The 20,154-nt window shown below is 39.0% G+C and overlaps 1 protein-coding gene across 7 annotated transcripts in view; it reads left to right on the plus strand.

The window, feature by feature from the left end:
• Nucleotides 1–9,097, plus strand: part of LOC114286024 (uncharacterized) — a 32,784-nt gene extending 23,687 nt beyond the window's left edge. For 2 of the 7 annotated variants that reach the window (XM_082892623.1, XM_082892627.1), the window contains one exon: nt 8,751–9,097. The gene's annotated coding sequence lies outside the window, so the exon portion shown is untranslated. Of the gene's footprint in view, nt 1–5,819; nt 6,167–8,707 lie in introns of those variants that run through there. The other 5 variants (XM_082892621.1, XM_082892625.1, XM_082892620.1 and 2 more) reach the window with 3 other exon arrangements.
• Nucleotides 9,098–20,154: the final 11,057 nt, after the last annotated feature.

The following is a 20,154-nucleotide window of genomic DNA, read 5'->3' on the forward strand; positions in this document are numbered from 1 at the left end:
TTTACATGCGTCTTCCTCTTGGTCTTCTCCATTCCTCTGGCCAAGTTTGTCGTCTTCGGCGTGCTCTGTATGGTCGGAAGTAGTCTCCTCGTGTTTGGTATGATCGCTTTCAGACTGCTGTTACCGAGCTTGGGTTTCATTGTTCTGCTTCCGACTCAGCATTATTTCTGAGGCATACATCGGCTAGTTTTGTTGCTCTCTTACTCTATGTGGATGATATGATCATCACTGGCTCTGACTCTTCTACTATCTCTAAGGTCAAGCAGTATCTCTTCCGCACCTTCGAAATGAAAGATCTGGGTCCATTACGGTATTTTCTTGGTCTTGAGGTTGCTTCTTCTCCAAAAGACTATTTTCTGTCTCAGACTAAGTATGCTAATGAAGTCATTCACTGTGCTGGTTTTACTGATACTAAGATTTCTGATACACCTATTGAGCTTAATGTGAAGCTTAATTCTACTGATGGTGTCCCTCTGGATGATCCTACTTTATATCGCGAGCTTGTGGGTTGTTTAGTTTATCTGACGGTCACTCGCCCTGATCTTGCTTATGCTGTTCATGTGGTTAGTCAGTTCGTTTCTGCTCCTCGTTCTATCCATTGGGCTCTGCTTTGGTTCGCATTCTTCGCTATCTCAGGGGTACCATACTTCAAGGTTTGCTATTGTCCTCTACTTCCTCTTTGGCCTATGCTGACTCTGATTGGGCTGGTGATGTTACTGATCGCAAGTCTACGTTTGGTTTCTGTATGTTTCTTGGTGATTCCTTGATCTCTTAGAAAAGTAAGAAACAATCAGTCGTTGCCCGCTCTACTGTCGAAGCTGAGTATCGTGCTATGGCTCATGCCACTGCTGAGATTGTTTGGCTTCATTGTCTTTTGTTTGATTTGGGTGTCTCTCAGTCTTCTCCGACCTCTCTCTATTGTGACAACTGCAGTGCTGTTCAGATTGCCCACAATACTGTCTTCCATGAGCGGACAAAACACAATGAGATTGATTGTCACTTTGTTCGTCAACATCTACAGTCTGCTTCTATCTCGCTTCCTTTCATCCCTTCAGTTTTGCAACTTGCGGACTTCTTCACCAAGACTCACACTACTGCTCGGTTTCAGTTTCTTCTTAGCAAACTCACCGTGTTTTCTGCTAAAACACCTTGAGTTGGAGCGGGGGTGTGAGAATATATTGTGAAATATATTGTGAGTCTTACAAATTAGGCGACGATGACTGAGAAGCGACGATGACTGAGAGAGGCGACGGCTGAAGCGACGACGGCGGCGGCTGAGAGAGGCGACGGTGCTAGGGTTCGCGAAGATTGATCGCGACCTTAGGTTTTCGAACACGGCTCTGATACCATGCAAGATTTTTGAATAGTTTTCTGTATTTCATATATTCAATGTGTGTCGATTACAATTAGACCTTAGAATATATATAGCCATAACTCCTAAACCAAAAAGGAAATACAAATATAATACTATCATGACTCTAATACAATCATGCCTCTACTAGGACTCTAAGTTTAATTTGTAAGACTCACAATATATTTCACAATATATTCTCACAGACCCGACCCCTTGACCTCAAATTGAGCGGGTCTTCCCCGAAAAATATCCCTGACGGGACAAGAATGGTATTCAAAAATCAATCCCCGAACAGTTTCGGACCAGGGACGGGGATAAGTGTCCTAGTCCTGTACCCGGCTCAGCCCCGTTTATCCTCGATGTGAAATTACTATTTTACCCCTATATACATATATATATATATATATATATATATATAAACCAAACCCTCATCTCACTTTCACTTCTCTCTCTCTTTCACAGCCTCGTCTCTCATCTCTCTCTCCCTTCCTCACTGACCTCTTTCTCTCTCAGAGATCCACCACCACCGCCGTCCAGCTCGTACCACTACCACTCCTACCCCCACCACCACCCCCACCACCACCACCACCACCGCGTCTCTCATCCAAATCCACCACCATCGCTATCTAGCTCGCATTGCCGCTTCACCTCCGTCGTCGACTCTCCACCTCCGTCCACCTCGTCACTCTCGCACCTCTTCTCCACCTCTGTCTACCTCGCATCGCCGCTCCACTTCCTCTGTCGTCCATCGCGCCGATCTTCTCCGTCGTTTGTCGCAGTTCCATTTCCTCCGTCGTCCCCTCTCTCTCTCTCTCTCTGTGACACACTCAGATACACAGATCTGAGATATGTTATTGTTGATCTCAGATCTGAGATCTGTTGATGATTTTGTTGATTGTTGATGATATTGATGATGAGATCTCAGTCTCAGATCTATGTTGATGTTGCTTTTGTTTTGTTTTGTTTTGTTTTTGTTTTTGTTTTTGTTTTTGTTTTTTGGGCCAGGGAATTTTCAAGGTCGGGAAAATCCGATCCCCGTTAGGGGATGGGGATGGGGACGGGGACGGGGTCGGTGATAGGTTCCCCGTCGGGGATCGGGACTGGGGATGGGGGAATTTTTATCATCGGGGATCGGGGACGGGGAGTGTGATCCCCGGCCTTGTCCCGGCCCGTTGCCATTCCTATAACTGCCGATAATATGTGCCAACACTTTTGAAGTGAAAATATTGGGTTAGAGAAAATCTGTTTGGTCATTAATAGACACAATAATGTTTGTTCAACCTCTTGGCACACAACGTAACTAGGCTTAATTTTAAAATAAGCATTCTTTTACTCTCTCTCTTTTTTATTTTCATTTATTTTATTTTGACTCCAACTAGTTTCTTAAAATTATAAAAAGAAACTGACAAATGTTGTGAGGCATGTTCAAACACAGAACACGCGTGTACATGAAAAGTTCTGAAAGTGTCTTACAAAAAATAATAATTAAAAAAATTAATTTGCCACGTAGTGTGTAGGACATGTGAATATACATGTTCTCCGCATGGTGTTCCATGTGTCTGACACGGGCACAATACTCATTTCGAATTGTTGGTTCTTCATAGATTCAAGCAAATAAGATAAAGGATTGGATACATATTTTACATACGTGATCATACCAGTAGGGGTGGTTGTCTTGTTATTTCGGGTGTGATAATGCATAGAGACTATACAAAAACTCGTTGGAGTGTTATTTTGGGTGTGATAATGCATATAGAGAATACACAAACTCATTGGTGTGACCCATGCTTTCTAGTATGTCAGCAAGTTCTCACACTATTCATTAAATTTGACGACTATTTTTTGAGTACCTATGTTTCATAGTATTTGAGTAAGAGAACCCGATAGAATAAAAAAGGGTGTGTAAATACAATTAGAATCAAAATAAATAAAGAAATTATACAGTTATTATTCGTATAGAATGAATTATTGAATAAAGTTATATGTATTAATTGGTATACTAATTAGTGTATTAATGGATGATGTGACATAATTTTAGAAGCTTTGAGTCTTTTTAGTTTGTATAATGGGTGGAGTTCATAGTTTTAAATTGACAATATTATAGCATATGTTAGTAGACTAATTGATATATCAATTAGTACATGTAGCGTCATTGATTTTTGTATATTTTGTATACATTCTCGAACCTGTACACATTCTCAAAATAACTTTTATTACTATATATCTCCATACATTTTCACATTTACTACATAATTTTTTTTTTATACTTGCGTTATATTTGAATCATGAATTTAGATAGGTGTTTAGAAAGAAAAAGAAAAATGAAGAAAAAATTTAACTTATATTTGATTCACATTTTTTTTCAAATCTCTATCTAAATTCATGATCCTTAGTATCTAACATCAATGACATCCCGGTCATTCTTATGGAAGATTATGAACAATACATGGTGGTGTATTTGCGTAATGTCCCTAACATTTTTATTAAGAAATGCATGCAGGGTTTCTTTTTTGTTCTTTTACACGCATATCCAGTTGACAAGGTTGTGAGTGTTTATTTATGTGTTTTGTTATTTTGTGCTTAATATTTGATTTGTGTTAATTTAGTCCCGACATATAAAATTTAGGGAACTTTTTCTTTTCAGCGGTAATTTTGTAAAGTAATTATAAATAAGTGGTAAATTTTATAAATATTAATAATTAAAAGCATAAACTTTATCAAGAATCAATAATAAATTTTTTAAAAAGTCACTGATGGGCAAGGAATGGCGCTATGCTGGTCATGGGTGAGGGTGGAAAGGGCAAGAGCGAGAAGGGACGTTGCCAGTCGAATATGACGCTTATTAGAGACAAGACCAGCGACATTTCTTTTTCAATGCAATTTGAACTGTTAAAATGCACAAAATGATGAAATGGCATATCACATTCACAAGACTGGACAATCTAATTTTTTTTGATTCTCTCCCCTTTTTATAGTAGTAGATAGATGGACAAACAACGGCTCATACCTGTCTTTTGATCAAGGTGGCAACCGTTCATATCTACCTTTTCATTCAAATTCTTGTGGGAGTTAATTTTAGTTATAAAGAGGATATTTTCGGAATAGCAAAAAAATAGAAAACAATCAACATGATTTAAGCTTTTTAAAGTAGTAGTAGAATTTTGTATTTTTGTTCCCACATTTACTCTTAATTCTTCCTCAATGTCCCAATTATTCACGGAATGTGAGAAGCAGATGATTAATCATTAGCTTCCGGAAGAAATTGAAGAATTTTTTGGGAATCCTACAACTACAACGGTCAATTTCAGTGTAGGAACAATTTTGGAACACATTTGGAATATTCTTTTTTTTTTTTTTGGGTGCATTGGAGTAGAAAACAACCACAAAAGAAAAAAGGAAAAGAAGAAAAAAAGAGTAAGTCACTGCCTGAGGTAGCCCTGCCCGACCATATCAGCCACTACTTGGTTGCGAATTTCATTTGGGGAATCATCCATGACAACCAACGCTTGATTCTGGGCTGAGCCCATCTTAGCTAATCCATCAGCACTCTTATTGTCCTCCCTTATGACATGTTGAATTGTGTAGTCGCACCTTTGAATGAGGAACTTGGAGTCCTCCACTAGGCTTCAAAGTGGAGAGATAACCTCAACGGTCTCATTCAGCATATCAATAGCAGTTGTGGAGTCTGTTTCAATGATAAGATCCTTGTAGCTTTTTTTGAAGGCAATTGTCAGTCCTCTATAAATAACCTAGATCTCTGCCTCAATGCTGGTGCAACCAGTGAGTTTTCCGTAGAAGCCACAGAGCCATATGCCTTTCTTGTTGCGGATCATTCCTTTGAAGCCACCTCCGCTGGGATCTCCCTTGGAGCTGCCATCAGTGTTCATCTTCAACTTACCTACAGCAGGATGGATCTAACCAACCAGAAGATTAGTTGAGAGATTAACAATAGAAGTTTTAAAAGCTTCTTTAATTTTAGACACGTAATTATGAATGAGAAATGTGCTATATTGCCATGGTAAATCCTTGTTTTCGAAATTTTTTTTGTTGCGATTTTTTCAGATTTGCCATAAATTAGCAAAAAAAGAGTAGGACCAATAATTGAGGAAAAATTAGATTTCAAAATGGATACCACCCAGCAGTTGAAAGACAAATTTCTACAATTAAGCAACCAAGTAGCACAATTCAAATTGATTCAAATAGTTTGAGCCTTAGGACAGTTTCTGAAGATGTGATCCAAATCTTCTAATGGATCACCGCAGTTCTCACACATCGCAGAATCTGTCAAACACCTCGTAACTCTCAGGCTGTTGGTCAGCCTTTGGTACAAAGCCAACCAAACAAGAGTCCGGATCATCGGCTGCACTACCCTGCGGCACTTCAAAACGATATCGTTTTGAATGATTTTTTTTTTTTCCCCTTCCTTCCTTCCTTCCTTCTTATTTAGCACCTTTTCGTTTTTGAGTCCTAGCAAGAAAACATAGCGGCAGTGAAGTCGAAAGAGGGAGACGACGGGAAGAGTAAAGCGGCGGATCGGCTAGAGAACGGCAGCGAGCAAGTTTGACGAGTCACCTATTGATGTGTGAGATCTTCACCGGAGGAAGATGGAGGGAGAATCTTGGCGGTGAGGTTGATCGGTGCCATTATTGACACGTGAGATCAAATTGAAGCTGTGATCTAGAAAATATAAAGAGATTTGAAGCCTTACTTGCCTTGTTCTATTGATATTTTTTTCCTTTTCTCTAGATTTCTATGTTTCTCTCTCTTCCTGTACATGTGATCTAGAAAATATAAAGAGATTTGAAGACTTAATGCCTTGTTCCATTGATATTTTTTTCCTTCTCTCTAGATTTTTATGTTTCTCTCTTCCTGTACATGCAATACATATCCACAACCATGGATTTGTGTTTTTTTTTTGGTGATTTTGTGAGGTGGGTTTATGAAATTTTGGACATTTAAAGTGTTAAAATTGAAATTGTAAACATGAAGAAAAACACATTTCCAAATCTCACTTTGCCATTGAAGTTGTTCAGTGAGAGGTTGATGACTTTGATACCAAACAGAGGAGGGAAATTAGATGGGAAGGAAGGAAGTCGGTGCTGGCAGCTCTGTTTTTCTTTTTTATTTTACTTTTTTTGGTTTGAATGTTCAATGGAGATTGAGAACAATACTCACAAAATTTGTAGAGAGAGAAAAGGAGATGAACAAAACAATGTGATTTTGGTCAAAAAAATGTCATTTTAACAAGTACGGTAGGAAGGATTATAAAAAAATGCGATCGATGATCTGAACTCACACTATCACTTTGGGATCGATAAAAAATGTCATCTTAAGGGAGTTTCAGTTTCCACCACCAAAGCCAATTACTAGAGTCAACATCCTGTTTAGTCACCAAATCATAAGCCCTTCCAATATGACATATCTAGGTACGCAAAAAAAAAAGAAACTAGGGAGCTGAACCTTTAAGATAAGGTTCATAGCTTCCGTAGGCAATGTTTCAGAAATCACATCAACATCCCATCTACATCCCTCATCCAACAATGTATCAATCTTAGAATTAATGAGATGTGATTTTGGAAGGACCACCAATCATACAAGATAAAGATACTGGTGTCATTGCCTATACTCCACTTATTGCCTTCCACAATAGCATCACGAATTTTGAGAATGCCCCTCCATGTATGAGAAGCCCTTCTCTGTTAGAGTAATTGAGGAGGGATTCCTTTGGAGGTATTTAGCATTAAGAACACTAGCCTAGAGACAAGACTCCCCATTTAGCAGCTTCCAACCCAACTTAGATAATAAAACAACAATAATGATAGCCAATTTTAATTTTGAAATTTTAAAAAGAGTTTTAATGATGTGATAAAAGAAGAATAAAAAAAATAAAAAAATAGGCACACACATCACATCATATGTGAGTCCTACTCTTTGTCACATCACTAGAGGTCTCTTTAGAATTTTAAAATTAGAACTCTCAATCTTTATTTATAAAATAATGTTATGGTTCTTGATATTTCTAATACCAAGGCCACCTAGTTTTTTACTGTGGCAAACAGTGTCCTAATTCACCAAATGAATCTTTTTAGTGGTACCCACATCACCCTCACAAAAACCCTCCACAACCACCACATCACCATATTATTGATGTTGTCGCCGCTGTCGTCACAACCACCATCACCATCACCATAGCAACTACAATACCACCTTACCACCACCACGAAGGCCACAATAGTCTAGTACCAGCACCCCACTATCGTTGCTGTCACCACCACTGATGTCGTCATTGTCGTTGCCTCCACCACTGTTATTACTCACACTATCACTTTTACAACTATCATTATTATCATGATCTATATAATTTTTTAATTTATTTGTTACTAATTTGTTAAAAAAATAATAAATTAATAATAAAAACTTATTCCATTCCTTGAATTTAACAGGTATAATCAAATATGAGAATGAAAATTATCATTCTATTCCTATGCTATTTCATATTGATGACTAAACAATAGAATGGTCTCGTTTGAGAACAGACTATTTTAGTAATTTTTTAGTTTTTTATGAAAAAATATGTAAAAAAGTAGAGAGTGATGTGACAATTTATAGTGATTTTTTGACTTTTTGACTAAAATAATTACTCCCCAATATTCTATTTAATTCATTTTTGTATTCTATTCTCATTTTATTTTATTTTACCGTACCAAACATGAAAATGACAATAATTTTGAGAGAAAATGGAGATGGAGAGAGGAGGGAATGGGAGAACCGTATGAGAGAAGGGAGAGCCGTATAGAGAGAGAGAGAGAGAGAGAGAGAGAGAGAGAGGGTCCTGCCTTTTGGAAGGATCCAGAAAACAATACAATGGCAAAAAAAATTATGCGAGCTGTCTCTCTCCCTCTCAACAGCTATAAAAATTTAAAAAAGTAATTATAAATTAATAAGAAACTTTATAAGTATTAATAATTAAACAAGTATTATACTTTGTTTCCTTTATGCTTGGTCACTTTTTTACTTTGATTCTTAAATTTTTTTTTTTCATTTTGCCTTTTATGTTTTAATTTTTTTTTTAAAATTTACTCTTGAAACTAATTTCTATTTAAAATTAGATAGAAAATGTAATTATCATCAGTGGACGGAGGGAAGGGACAAGGGGGGCTATGGCCCTTGCTAAGCTTCACAATATCTCATACAATTTATAGCTTGTTTGTTCTTTGCATGTATATTATCAAGGAGTGGCCCCCAAAGCCGAGGCCAATTGAGGTCTCCTAATTACGTTCCGCATATACCCATATGAAAGATGTGGTTACTAATTTTTATTTTTATTTTTATTTTTATTTTTTTTTATTGTAGAAAAAGGAAGTTCTGAGTTTTACCATTGCCTTTGTGACCCCAGGTCATGGGGTAATCGATTGCCGGCCTGATTTGACTCAATCCATAGGAAGGGACCAACCACCAAGGCATCAATAGAGCTCAACCATATGCCACCGATGCGCCGATGGTTAAAATCGGAGTGCAGAGCGGGGTCTCAAAGACAGTACTTTCGACCCCCTAGGATTCGACCCTAGGTCAAGTCTGTGGAGATGGATTGCTTTCTCCATCAGGGCACCACCCCCGGTGGTTACTAAAAATTATTTTATGTTAAATTTTTTTAATGCTTATAAATTTTTTATTACTGATATATATGATGGTCATGTAGTAAAAAATTCTTTATTGTTTTATATGTTATCACTGCTTTGATAATATATGAGTCATATGACAATTAAAATTAATTAAACTGATATAATAATCATAAATGAGAGATGATAGATAACTTTTGAAACATAAATATGATCATCATAATATCAATTTTGAAATTTACTCCCAAATAGACTTCCGTCATAATATTGGTAACATATATGAGATGATTACTTGCGTCTATTATAAAAGTTTTATAAAACACCAAGATAAATATGATTTTTTTTGTTATATACAATGGGCCCGTCTGACAAATAACTATTTTAGTCAAAAAAAAATAAAAATAAAAATAAAAAATCAACTCATATAAAAAAAGTTAAACAGTCCTTACTATTTATTTACACTACATTTTACACTTTTTTTTTTTTCCTTAAAAAGTCAAGAAGTCATTAACAAAAATATCTCATATTTTAATAAACAAAATCATTAAAAAGTCACTTCCAAATATACCCAATGTAAAAAAAGTTTGGTTTTAGTTTTCAGAAAAATCTACTTTTTTATTTTTCGTATTTTAATGATTTCAATGAATTTTTAAAATATTTTAAGCAATGTTTTTTAAAAAATTTTAGAAACACCTAACATAAATACACTTAAAAAGTATAATATTTGTGAAAAAAATCTTTAAAAAATACACTAAGGCCTCATTTGGGAACAGGTTAATTTAGTAACTTTTTAGTTATTTGGCTAAAATATAAGCTAAAAAAACTAGTATGTTTGGGATGGTTTTTTGACTTTTTACGAAAAGATATGTAAAAAGTAGAGAGAAAAGAGAATCTTTGACTTTTTAGTATGAGTTGTTGGCTTTTTGGCTAATTTAGTGACTTTTTGGCTTTTTGGCTAAAAAAGAGGGTTCCCAAACGAGGCTTAAATACCAAAAAAATAAAAGAAAAATACAAAAATTAAGTACATTTTTTTTAAAAATATTTTTTGTATATTTATTAATTTTTTAAAATATTTGTTCACAAATATTTTACTCTTTAAATATATCTAAGTAATGTGTATCTAAAAAAATAAAAAACATTACTTAAAATTTAAGAAATATTCATTAAAAATAAAAAAATACGAAGCACAAAAAACACAATTTTTAAAAAATTGAGTTCAAAAAACTAAAACCAAAGACACTTATAATTCTCTTTTACTAGAGAATTTTATGACACTTTACAGTTTTTGTACTTAAAATATCTTTTAATATAACTTATGTATGATATGTTCGTTACGAGTGAAATAATTAAAATTTTATTATCAATTTCTTGCGCATATAGTTTAGCCCCCTCTAGTAAAAATTTCTGCGTTCGCCACTGGTTATTATAATTGTTATGTAATATATATATATAATTGTTATATTAGAATTTAAGTTTATGTTAAGAATGTGAGTTTTATATAATAAAATATTTTTATATTACGTGACTATTAATGTGTCATTTTTTGTCTAATTTTTAACATAAATTAGTTTTAATAGTAAACTAGAAAAAAAAAACTTAAAACATGAGGGTCAAAGTGGAAAAAACAAACTTTAAGGGTCAAAGTGAGAAAGTGACCAAACATTAAAAAAAAAATAAAGTGTAATTTACCCTAATTAAAATTATAAAGTTTTTATAAATATGTAATTTTTTTTTTCCAAAATTCCACTTAGGTGTAATTACTCCTTAAATGGATCTATTTTTTTTTTCATTTAAATATATATATATTTTTGGTTCATCTCTATTACTACCATTATTTTTCGTGTTTCTGACTATTTTTAATTCTAGAAATATACTTTTCAATCAATTAATATGAATAGTGTTAACCCCTAAGGGGTTGACCAAGTGAGTGCAGTTTAGGGTTTGAAAGTGTGCTCTTTCTGGTTCTCAGATTCAATTTCCATTAGATAATATCAACTCCTTAGGGTCACACCTGCGAACTATACCTGAGATTTGTTCAATCCATATGAAGAGAGCGCTTTGCATGAGTCCTAAGATTAATAAAGGTGAATGTAAATTGACTTGGACACTAGTCCTCAAAAAAAAAAAAAAAATTAAAAAAATGAGTAATGTTACTTTAACTAAAAAATTAGACTTATTGTTCAAATTCAATGATGTGGTAGCCTATTAGATAATTGAAGATAACTCTCTTATTCTCTATCATATATTCTCTAATCATTATACATTATTAAGTCTATAAAAATAAATTTAAAATGTAAACTTATATATCATTTTTCATAAGGTATATATGACCATTCAAATGGTTGTCTACTCACATAGGTCACGAAGAGGTGCCAACGTTTTGTAAAGAATTTCAAAATCTTTAGACTCCCTCCACTTATAACGGATATCTACATTGAAGGTGAGCATCTTCAAGAGAAAATGCAAAAGGACTATATGAGATATTTTTGTTAGTGAAGTTATTTTGGTATTCTTCCAAAAGGCTCTTCATCATAAGAGATATATTGTTTATTTTTATTTTGACTCTCCACAAATAATTAGTGTCTATTGCTGGGCAAAAGGTCTTCCCGCCATTTTATCCATATCTGCCTGTTATTTCCATCTTTGTTGCATCGCTGCTTACTCTATATTTGTCGTTTCTTATTTTCTCTAACCCATTTGATCGTTTGAAAATGTTATCGTTTAAAAAATATGATCGTTTAAAAATATTGTTTTTAAAATTAATTTAATAATATTTTTTAAAAATAAATATTTGTAGATGTTACATTAGTAACCATAACAACACTAAGTGCATATCCAGCATGTCATAAAAAAGTGTGGGGATATATTTTCTGAATACCAACACGTGGCATGGTGACGCCGACGTGTCAGCCGAGGTGCCACGTGTCGTGGTAGTTAAGCCGAGGTGATCTCGGAGTTGCCGAGGTTATCCCTGAAGATATCGGAATCCGAGAAAAGCAGATAAGGGACAAGAGAACTAGGACAAAGAGGGGACTTAGCCTAGATAAAATTCTTAAGAGAGTTTATCTTTATCTCTTAAAGAGTCCAGAGTAAGCAGTAAATTGGAGTTCATAGAAGTCATACTTCTAGTAGGACTTGGATTGAGTATATTATAAAAGAGAGGCACCCCCGTGGGTCTAAGGTATGCAATTTATGTTTTAAGTGTTAAGTTTTGCACTTGATTATCTTTGAGAAACATACTGACTTGATCGTCGGAGTGCCCCCGGGTGGAAGAACCACCACCGGAGCCTTTTCTTTCTGTTTCAGGTTGCTGAATCCATCTATTCTGCCTGTGCTCTCCAGTTGATCACTAAGCAAGCAGTGTGGTCAGATTTTTACCCACACAATTTGGCGCCGTCTGTGGGAACGAAGGAAGAATAGATGGCCAGTAACGGACAGCAGGAAAATATTGGGGATGACGCTCCCGCTGGGAGTGGCAGACCAATTGACCTTGACATTGAAGGAGACAACCACAATACAGAAGCCCGCAACCAGGGTCACAAAGAGAACGACGTCATCCCGGAAGGCAACACATCAAAAAGGACAAACCAAGGCCAAGGAAAGTACTACAATGAAGATAACCTCCAGGTATGGAGGGACAGGTGCCTGCGGAGGGATGAGGAAGTAAAAGAATTGGCGAACAAGCTGGCAGACCTTCAGTCAGTCGTCAACTTCATGATGCAAAATAATGTTATGCAGCCACCATACCCGCTACAAGATACGCCGATGCCAGCAACCAACGCCTAGAGGGGCGGAAGAAAAACAATCCCCGACGTCCCTCAGCATACCAGGAGCGGAAGGCATTCTCATCGGCCTTCCAGGGAAGTCGGACGAGAAGAACCAAGGCAAGAGGAGTCCCGAAGGACGCACCCCACGAAGAATCCAGAGCCCAAAGAACATCGGCATGTTCAAAAGCAAGCACTCTGCTTTGACACAACCCATGAAGAAAGATCCAAACGGACCCACTATGAGGCCGAAAACAGTGTACCAAAAAGACTAAAATCCAAAGACAGTCGAGCTCTAGGGAGGAGCAAAGAAGACCTGAGGGACTACCTCAAAAGGAGGCAGCAGAATGCTGAAGCCGAGGTAAACTCCCCAGTAAAACCGAAGACAGCCTTCTCGGTGGAACTGGACAAATTCGAACCACCAAAGAGATTCAGCATGCCGAGGTTCCAAATTTATGATGGCAAGTCAGATCCAAACTTTCATGTTGGACTATACTTGAATTCAATGGCGTTATATAGCGGGAACGAGTCGTTGCTCTGCAAAGTATTCCCCTCATCCTTTGGGGAAATTGCATCTGATTGGTTCCATAAATTACCAAAGGGAAGCATAAAGACATGGGAAGGCTTGACCGAGATGTTTGTGGCCAGGTTCGTGACCAACAAGCTGCAACCCCTGAGGGTTGATGCTTTGATGGCTCTAAGAATTGCCAAAGAAGAAGGCCTTAGGGCCTATGCGAAGAGGTACTACGAGGTGTTCAACCGAATACCCGAATGCAACCAAGAGGTAGCGGTCGTGTCTTTCAAGAACGGCCTGAAAGATGACTGCCCGCTACGGAAGTCTTTGGCAAAAACATTGCCAAAAAGCATGGAAGAACTCATGGCAAGAATCGAGAAGTATGCCAGAGCCGAAGAAAATACATCGGGAAACAAAGAGATAAAACAAGAAAAGGGAAACGGCTCGCCGAAGCGGAGCCGAGGCAACAATGGACCGACCAAACAAGAAACAGAGTTGAGAAATAAACAGGCGGTAACAACAGTATTCCGGATCCCAATCCATAAAGTCTTAGATCAGATTCGAAATCAACCCTATTTCAGGGCTCCGGCAAGAGCACCAGGGGAATTCATGGGAAGGAACGTTGGTAGACGTTGTGCCTACCACAATGAAGAAGGGCACCCAACTCAAGGTTGCAGAGCCTTGAAAGCACACTTGGAGGACCTGGTAAGACAAGGCCTTCTGAGGGACCTGGTCGATGAGGCCAGGACCAGGGAAGAACAGGCAAGGTTGCCTCAAGCACCAGCAGCACCGCCTCCCCCAGCACAACTACCACCAGCAGGAGGACCGAGAGTAGTTAATGTGATCCACTCTAGGGTCAACGAAAACGAAGTCAGGGGAGAAACCCAGAGGGTAAGACATTTACAGCATATCTACCAAGTCGGGGAGAAGAGACATCGGCCAGAAGAATGCCAAGGGCCGATGATAGCCTTTACTGAAGCCGACCTGGAATTGGTCCAACATCCACATAATGATGCCTTAGTAGTATCCCTCCAGGTTGGGGAGTGCCAAGTAAAACGCATCCTAATAGATCAAGGCAGCTCCTGTGACATCATGTATGTCAGATGTTACAAGGAGCTAGGCCTTCACCCTGATGACTTAGAACAATCCAGCGGCCCGATGGTCGGCTTTAATGGAACGCCGACATGGCCATTGGGTGCAACAAGCTTGGAGGTACAAGCCGGCACTAAGAAGATCCAGACGGAATTCCTGGTAATTGACACGCCCTCACCATACAACATCATCTTAGGAAGGCCGTGGTTGCATGCAATGGGGGCAGTTCCCTCAACGTTGCATCAACTACTACGGTTCCCAACAGAGCATGGGATTGAAGAAGTCAGAGGGGATCAACTACAAGCAAAAAATTGCTCCATGACAGCAATGAAATCCACCTGTAGTATACGGGAGCCAAGGAACGCAGAAGTTGAAGATGAGGACATGGAGGTCCTAGAAGACGTCGGGAAGGAACCAGCCGAAAAGAGCGAAGAGGCGCTAAAAAAAGTTTTCGTCCAAGAGGAAAACGAAGAGCGTTTCTTTCTTCTCGGCTCAGGCTTAGCTAGAGAAGAAGAGAAAGAACTGGAAGATTTCTTAAGGGCAAACATAGAGGTGTTCGCCTGGACACCTTATGAAATGCCAGGCATTGACCCCGAGGTCACTTGCCACAAACTGAATGTCGACAGATCGGCATAACCTGTGATTCAACGAGCCAGAAGACCGACGTTGATGCACGTCGAAGCAGTAGAAAAAGAGGTAGACAGACTCCTGGAGGCCAGGGCCATCCGAGAAGTACAGTACCCAACATGGCTGTCCAACACAGTAGTAGTAAAAAAGAAGAATGGTAAATGGAGGGTTTGTGTAGACTTTACCAGCTTCAACAAAGCTTGCCCCAAAGACAGCTTTCCTCTGCCCAAAATCGACCAACTGGTAGACGCCACTTCAGGACATGAAAGGATGAGTTTTTTGGATGCATACAGAGGGTACCACCAGATTGCCATGTACCCTCCAGACGAGGAGAAAACCGCGTTTATCACCCCTAAAGGCCTGTACTGTTACAAGGTAATGCCTTTTGGGTTGAAAAACGCAGGACCAACCTATCAGAGGTTAGTAACAAAGATGTTTAAGCACCTGATTGGCAAAACAGTAGAAGTCTACATCGACGATATGGTCGTAAAGACAAGGGAATCAAAGGGTCATCTTGCCAACCTAAAAGAGGTCTTTCACATACTCAAAAGATATCGGCTCCGACTCAACGCCTCAAAATGCGCCTTTGGAGTTGGATCAGGTAAATTCTTAGGATATCTGGTAACAAGAAAGGGCATTGAGGCCAGCCCAGACCAAATCAAGGCCATCCTAGACCTACAAAGCCCGACATCGGCAAAGCAAGTTCAAGTGCTTACTGGAAGGGCCGCAGCCCTAAACAGATTCATCAGCAGAAGCTCAGATAAGTGCAGACCCTTCTTCAACCTGGTGAAAAAAGCCACGGACTTCCTATGGACAGAGGAATGTGAAGCCACTTTAACCGACCTAAAAAAGTACTTGACCACAACTCCGGTTCTTTCCAACCCAGTACCAGGGGAGGAACTGTTTTTGTACTTAGCAGTCTCAGAACACGCAGTCAGTGCAGTACTAATCCGAGAGGAAAAAGCAGAACAAAAGGCTGTTTATTATGTAAGTAAAACTTTGGCCGACGCAGAAACAAGATACCTACCACTGGAAAAATTAATGCTAGCCTTAGTAATGGCTTCAAAGAAATTGAGCCATTACTTTCAGGCACACAAGATTGTGGTCCTAACAGAGCACCCACTGAAGTCCTTGTTGCAACAAGGAGATTTAACAGGAAGGATAGCAAAATGGGCAGTAACACTGGGCCAGTTTGATCTGGAGTTTAGGCCGAGAACAGCAATAAAGGGCCAAGTTTTGGCCGACTTCGTCGCAGAACTCACACCTGAGGCCATCACACAACGGGCTCCGTCGAGCCAAGATGAGCATTGTCCCAACAAGCAAAAAGAATCCCAGCCAAAGACAAAAAAGCAAGAGAAAGAGAAGCTCAGACCCTGCAGCATCTACATCGGCGATTCATTCAGACTATTCGTCGATGGAAGTTCAAACAGCCAGGGAGCAGGGGCAGGAGTACTGCTGATATCTCCAGATGGAGAAATAGTAGAACAGTCCATCCGTCTGGGGTTCAAAGCCTCCAACAATGAAGCAGAATATGAAGCATTAATTGCAGGGCTAAAGCTAGCAGCAGCAGCAGAGGCAGACGAGGTAATTGTTTTTTGTGATTCACAACTCATTGTTAACAAGTTAACAGGAGAATTTGCAGCCAGAGACGAAAGAATGTCGGCATATGCAAAGGAAGTCATCCGACTGGCAGCCCTATTTCAGAACTGCAGATTACTCCAAGTTAGCCGAGATGACAACACCCACGCCGACGCGTTGGCTAACCTGGCCAGTTCAATTCAAACTGGAAGAACAAGGACAATTATGATCGATTACATGTCGGCCCCGAGCATAGACAAACAGAGCACCGAACAAGAAGCAATGTGCGTAGACTTGGGACCAAGCTGGATGGATGCAATCATTGCATTCCTAAAAGAGGGGAAGCTGCCAGAAAACCATAAGGAAGCACATAAAATCAGACTGAAGTCGGCCAGATTCAGCCTAACAGCAGAAGGCCATCTCTACAGAAGGTCCTTCACTGGACCGCTTTTAAGGTGCGTACACCCTTTGCAGGTTGAAGATTTTTTTTACGAAATCCATGAAGGAATTTGTGGAAGCCATGCTGGGGGCAGATCATTAGCCCACAAGGCCATTACCCAGGGGTATTGGTGGCCCTACATGCAAAAGGATGCCGAAGCCTATGTGAAGAAGTGCGAACAATGCCAAAGGTTTGCACCTTTGATACATCAGCCAGCTGCTGACCTAAACCCAGTATCCAGCCCTTGGCCATTTGCCCAATGGGGCATGGATCTGGTTGGACAACTTCCCCAGGCAACTGGACAGAGAAAATACTTGCTGGTAGCAACAGACTACTTTACAAAATGGATAGAGGCAGAACCTCTTGCCAAAATCCGAGATGTGGACGTCAAGAATTTTATATGGAAAAACATTATCACCATATTCGGGATTCCAAGAGCAATAGTTGCCGACAATGGAACACAATTTGACAGCAAACTCATCAAGAACTTTTGTGCAAAATTCAAGATCAAGAATTATTTCTCAACACCAAGTTTTCCCCAAAGCAATGGGCAAGCAGAGGCATCCAACAAAGTAATTCTTGATGGAATAAAGAAAAGGCTGCAGGCAGCAAAAGGAAAGTGGGTAGACGAATTGCCCAATGTACTTTGGGCATATCGGACTACACCGAGAAGATCAACAGGAGAATCCCCCTTTGCCATGGCTTATGGCACAGAAGCAGTCATCCCATTGGAGATCGGCATCCCAGGTATCAGAAACCAGGGAGTAGAGAATGGCACCAATGACGTACTCTTAGCCCGAGATCTGGATTTATTGGAAGAACGAAGAGAGAAAGCTGCCGTTCAGCTTGCAGTATACCAGCAACAGCTTGCCAGAGCCTATAACAAGAAGGTCAATCCAAGAGATTTTCAAGTTGGCGACCTAGTCCTGAGAAAAGTCGTCGGAAGCAAGAAGGACCCCAGGGAAGGCAAGCTTGGCCCAAACTGGGAAGGACCCTACAGAATTACTTCAATATTAGGCAATGGAGCATATCAGCTTGAGGACAATGAGGGCAAAGCACTGCCCAGACCTTGGAATACTTGTAATTTGAAATTTTTCTATCATTAGATGTACATCATATTTTGGCCGATATCATCAATAAAGTCCTTTCAGTATTCTTTCAACACACATGATTAAGAAAGTCATGCATTGATATTTATTGAAGACATAATTAATGTGAACCCAAGTCAAACTCAGGTTCACATTGGGGGCAAAGAAAAAGCTGAGATTATTCCTTAATTCACTTGTTGAAATTTGTAGCAATTTACAAGTTGGAATTAAGCTGATTCCTTATCTTCGCTTGTTGAAATTTGTAGCAATTTACAAGTTGAAGATAAGCCGAGGTTATTCCTTAATTCACTTGTTGAAATTTGTAGCAATTTACAAGTTGGAATTAAGCTAATTCCTTATCTTCACTTGTTGAAATTTGTAGCAATTTACAAGTTGAAGTTAAGCCGAGGTTATTCCTTAATTCACTTGTTGAAATTTGTAGCAATTTACAAGTTGAAATTAAGCTGATTCCTTATCTTCACTTGTTGAAATTTGTAGCAATTTACAAGTTGAAGATAAGCCGAGGTGATTCCTTAATTCACTTGTTGAAATTTGTAGCAATTTACAAGTTGGAATTAAGCTAATTACTTATCTTCACTTGTTGAAATTTGTAGCAATTTACAAGTTGAAGTTAAGCCGAGGTTATTGCTTAAGTTCTCATAGCAATATGGTGGTTGTTTAAAACCCTAAGGAAGATGCTTAACACTTGTTGAAATTTTAGCAATTTACAAGTTTATGTTAAGCCGACATATGGTCACCAGCCGAGGTATACAGAAACTTACAAGTTGAAGTAAAGGCTAAGTATATTGTTTAAACGCTTGTTGAAATTTATTTATTTAACACTTAGAAATGTCTACAGTATATGTTAACACTTGTTGAAATTTGTAGCAATTTACAAGATTGCAGGACAGTATTTGCCGAAGTAAAAGTTTTGTAGTTATACCCGAGGTATGTAACCCCGACAAGATTACATAAAGGATGCAACATGAAGAAGGATACAAAAATTTCTTAGTATAGAACGATGCAGAAGCAATCAACAGAACATCACAAGATTAAAAAGCATCAATAGAAAGAGCAGTTGCAGTTACATATTGAAAAAGTTACATCGGCCACAAAAAGGAGTTTTACATTGTCTGGAAACTAAAAAAAGTACAAAATACAAAGTACAGAAAAAAGAAGGAACAAAGTACGAAAGGCATTTTAAATCAAGACTCTTCAGTATCAGCAGCTACAGGGACTGGGACCTCGGACAATTCTGGTGGTACCTCGTCGGCCACTTTTTCCGCTTGTATCTCGGCATCAATCTCTGCGATTGTTGTCTCAACACTTCTTTCTATCAAGAGAAGATCGGACGATAGCTGCCCAGTGACAATTTCCTTGGTTGCCCCCTCAACCTCATCACCCTCCTCATCCAAGGTTAAGTCCATAACTTGCTCAGCAGGAGGAGGGGACTTGGCTTCAGCACCATCCTTGGATTTCCTCACCAAGGCTTCCTCATCATTTTTCTCCTCATCCTCATCCTCAGCATCTGCCTCAGTCTTTGATTCGCCTTCAGGAAGAGGTGGAGGAAATGGTAAAGGAATAGCGTCGGCCTGGCGCAATGGCGAGTTAGCAGGAAGATCAAGCATCTTTATCAGGGACATCCAACCAAGGGAAAATCCCCTGTTGCATGCCTGCCTAACTTGAAGTTTGTAGTCCTCTGCGACGTCGGCCATGCCCTGGGCATAGGCCTTTTCGTCGGCCTCTTTGACTTCGGCCTCTTTGGTGGCCAGAACTTGCTGAAGTTCTTTCTCCGCTTGGGCCTTCTTAGCCTCAGCATCTCTTTTCTCGGCCACAGCAACTTTTTTCACGGCCTCAGCGGATTCGGCCTTCTCAAGAGCTAAAGTTTGGGCCTTAGTAGCCGCCTCGGCCTGATCTTCCAATTTTTTCATCCTTGATTCAAGAGATCTGATCTCCTTCTTCATGGAAGATGCTTCCCTCTTCATATCAACCAATCTTTGCTGGTTTTCAAAAGATTGCATTGAAAATGAATGGGCATACTGAATGGCCTAAGGAAAAACAGAAGTGTTAGAAAATATT

This window comes from Camellia sinensis, chromosome 10 (assembly GCF_055761805.1).
Source record: "Camellia sinensis isolate YWXY chromosome 10, ASM5576180v1, whole genome shotgun sequence".
NCBI lineage: Eukaryota > Viridiplantae > Streptophyta > Magnoliopsida > Ericales > Theaceae > Camellia > Camellia sinensis.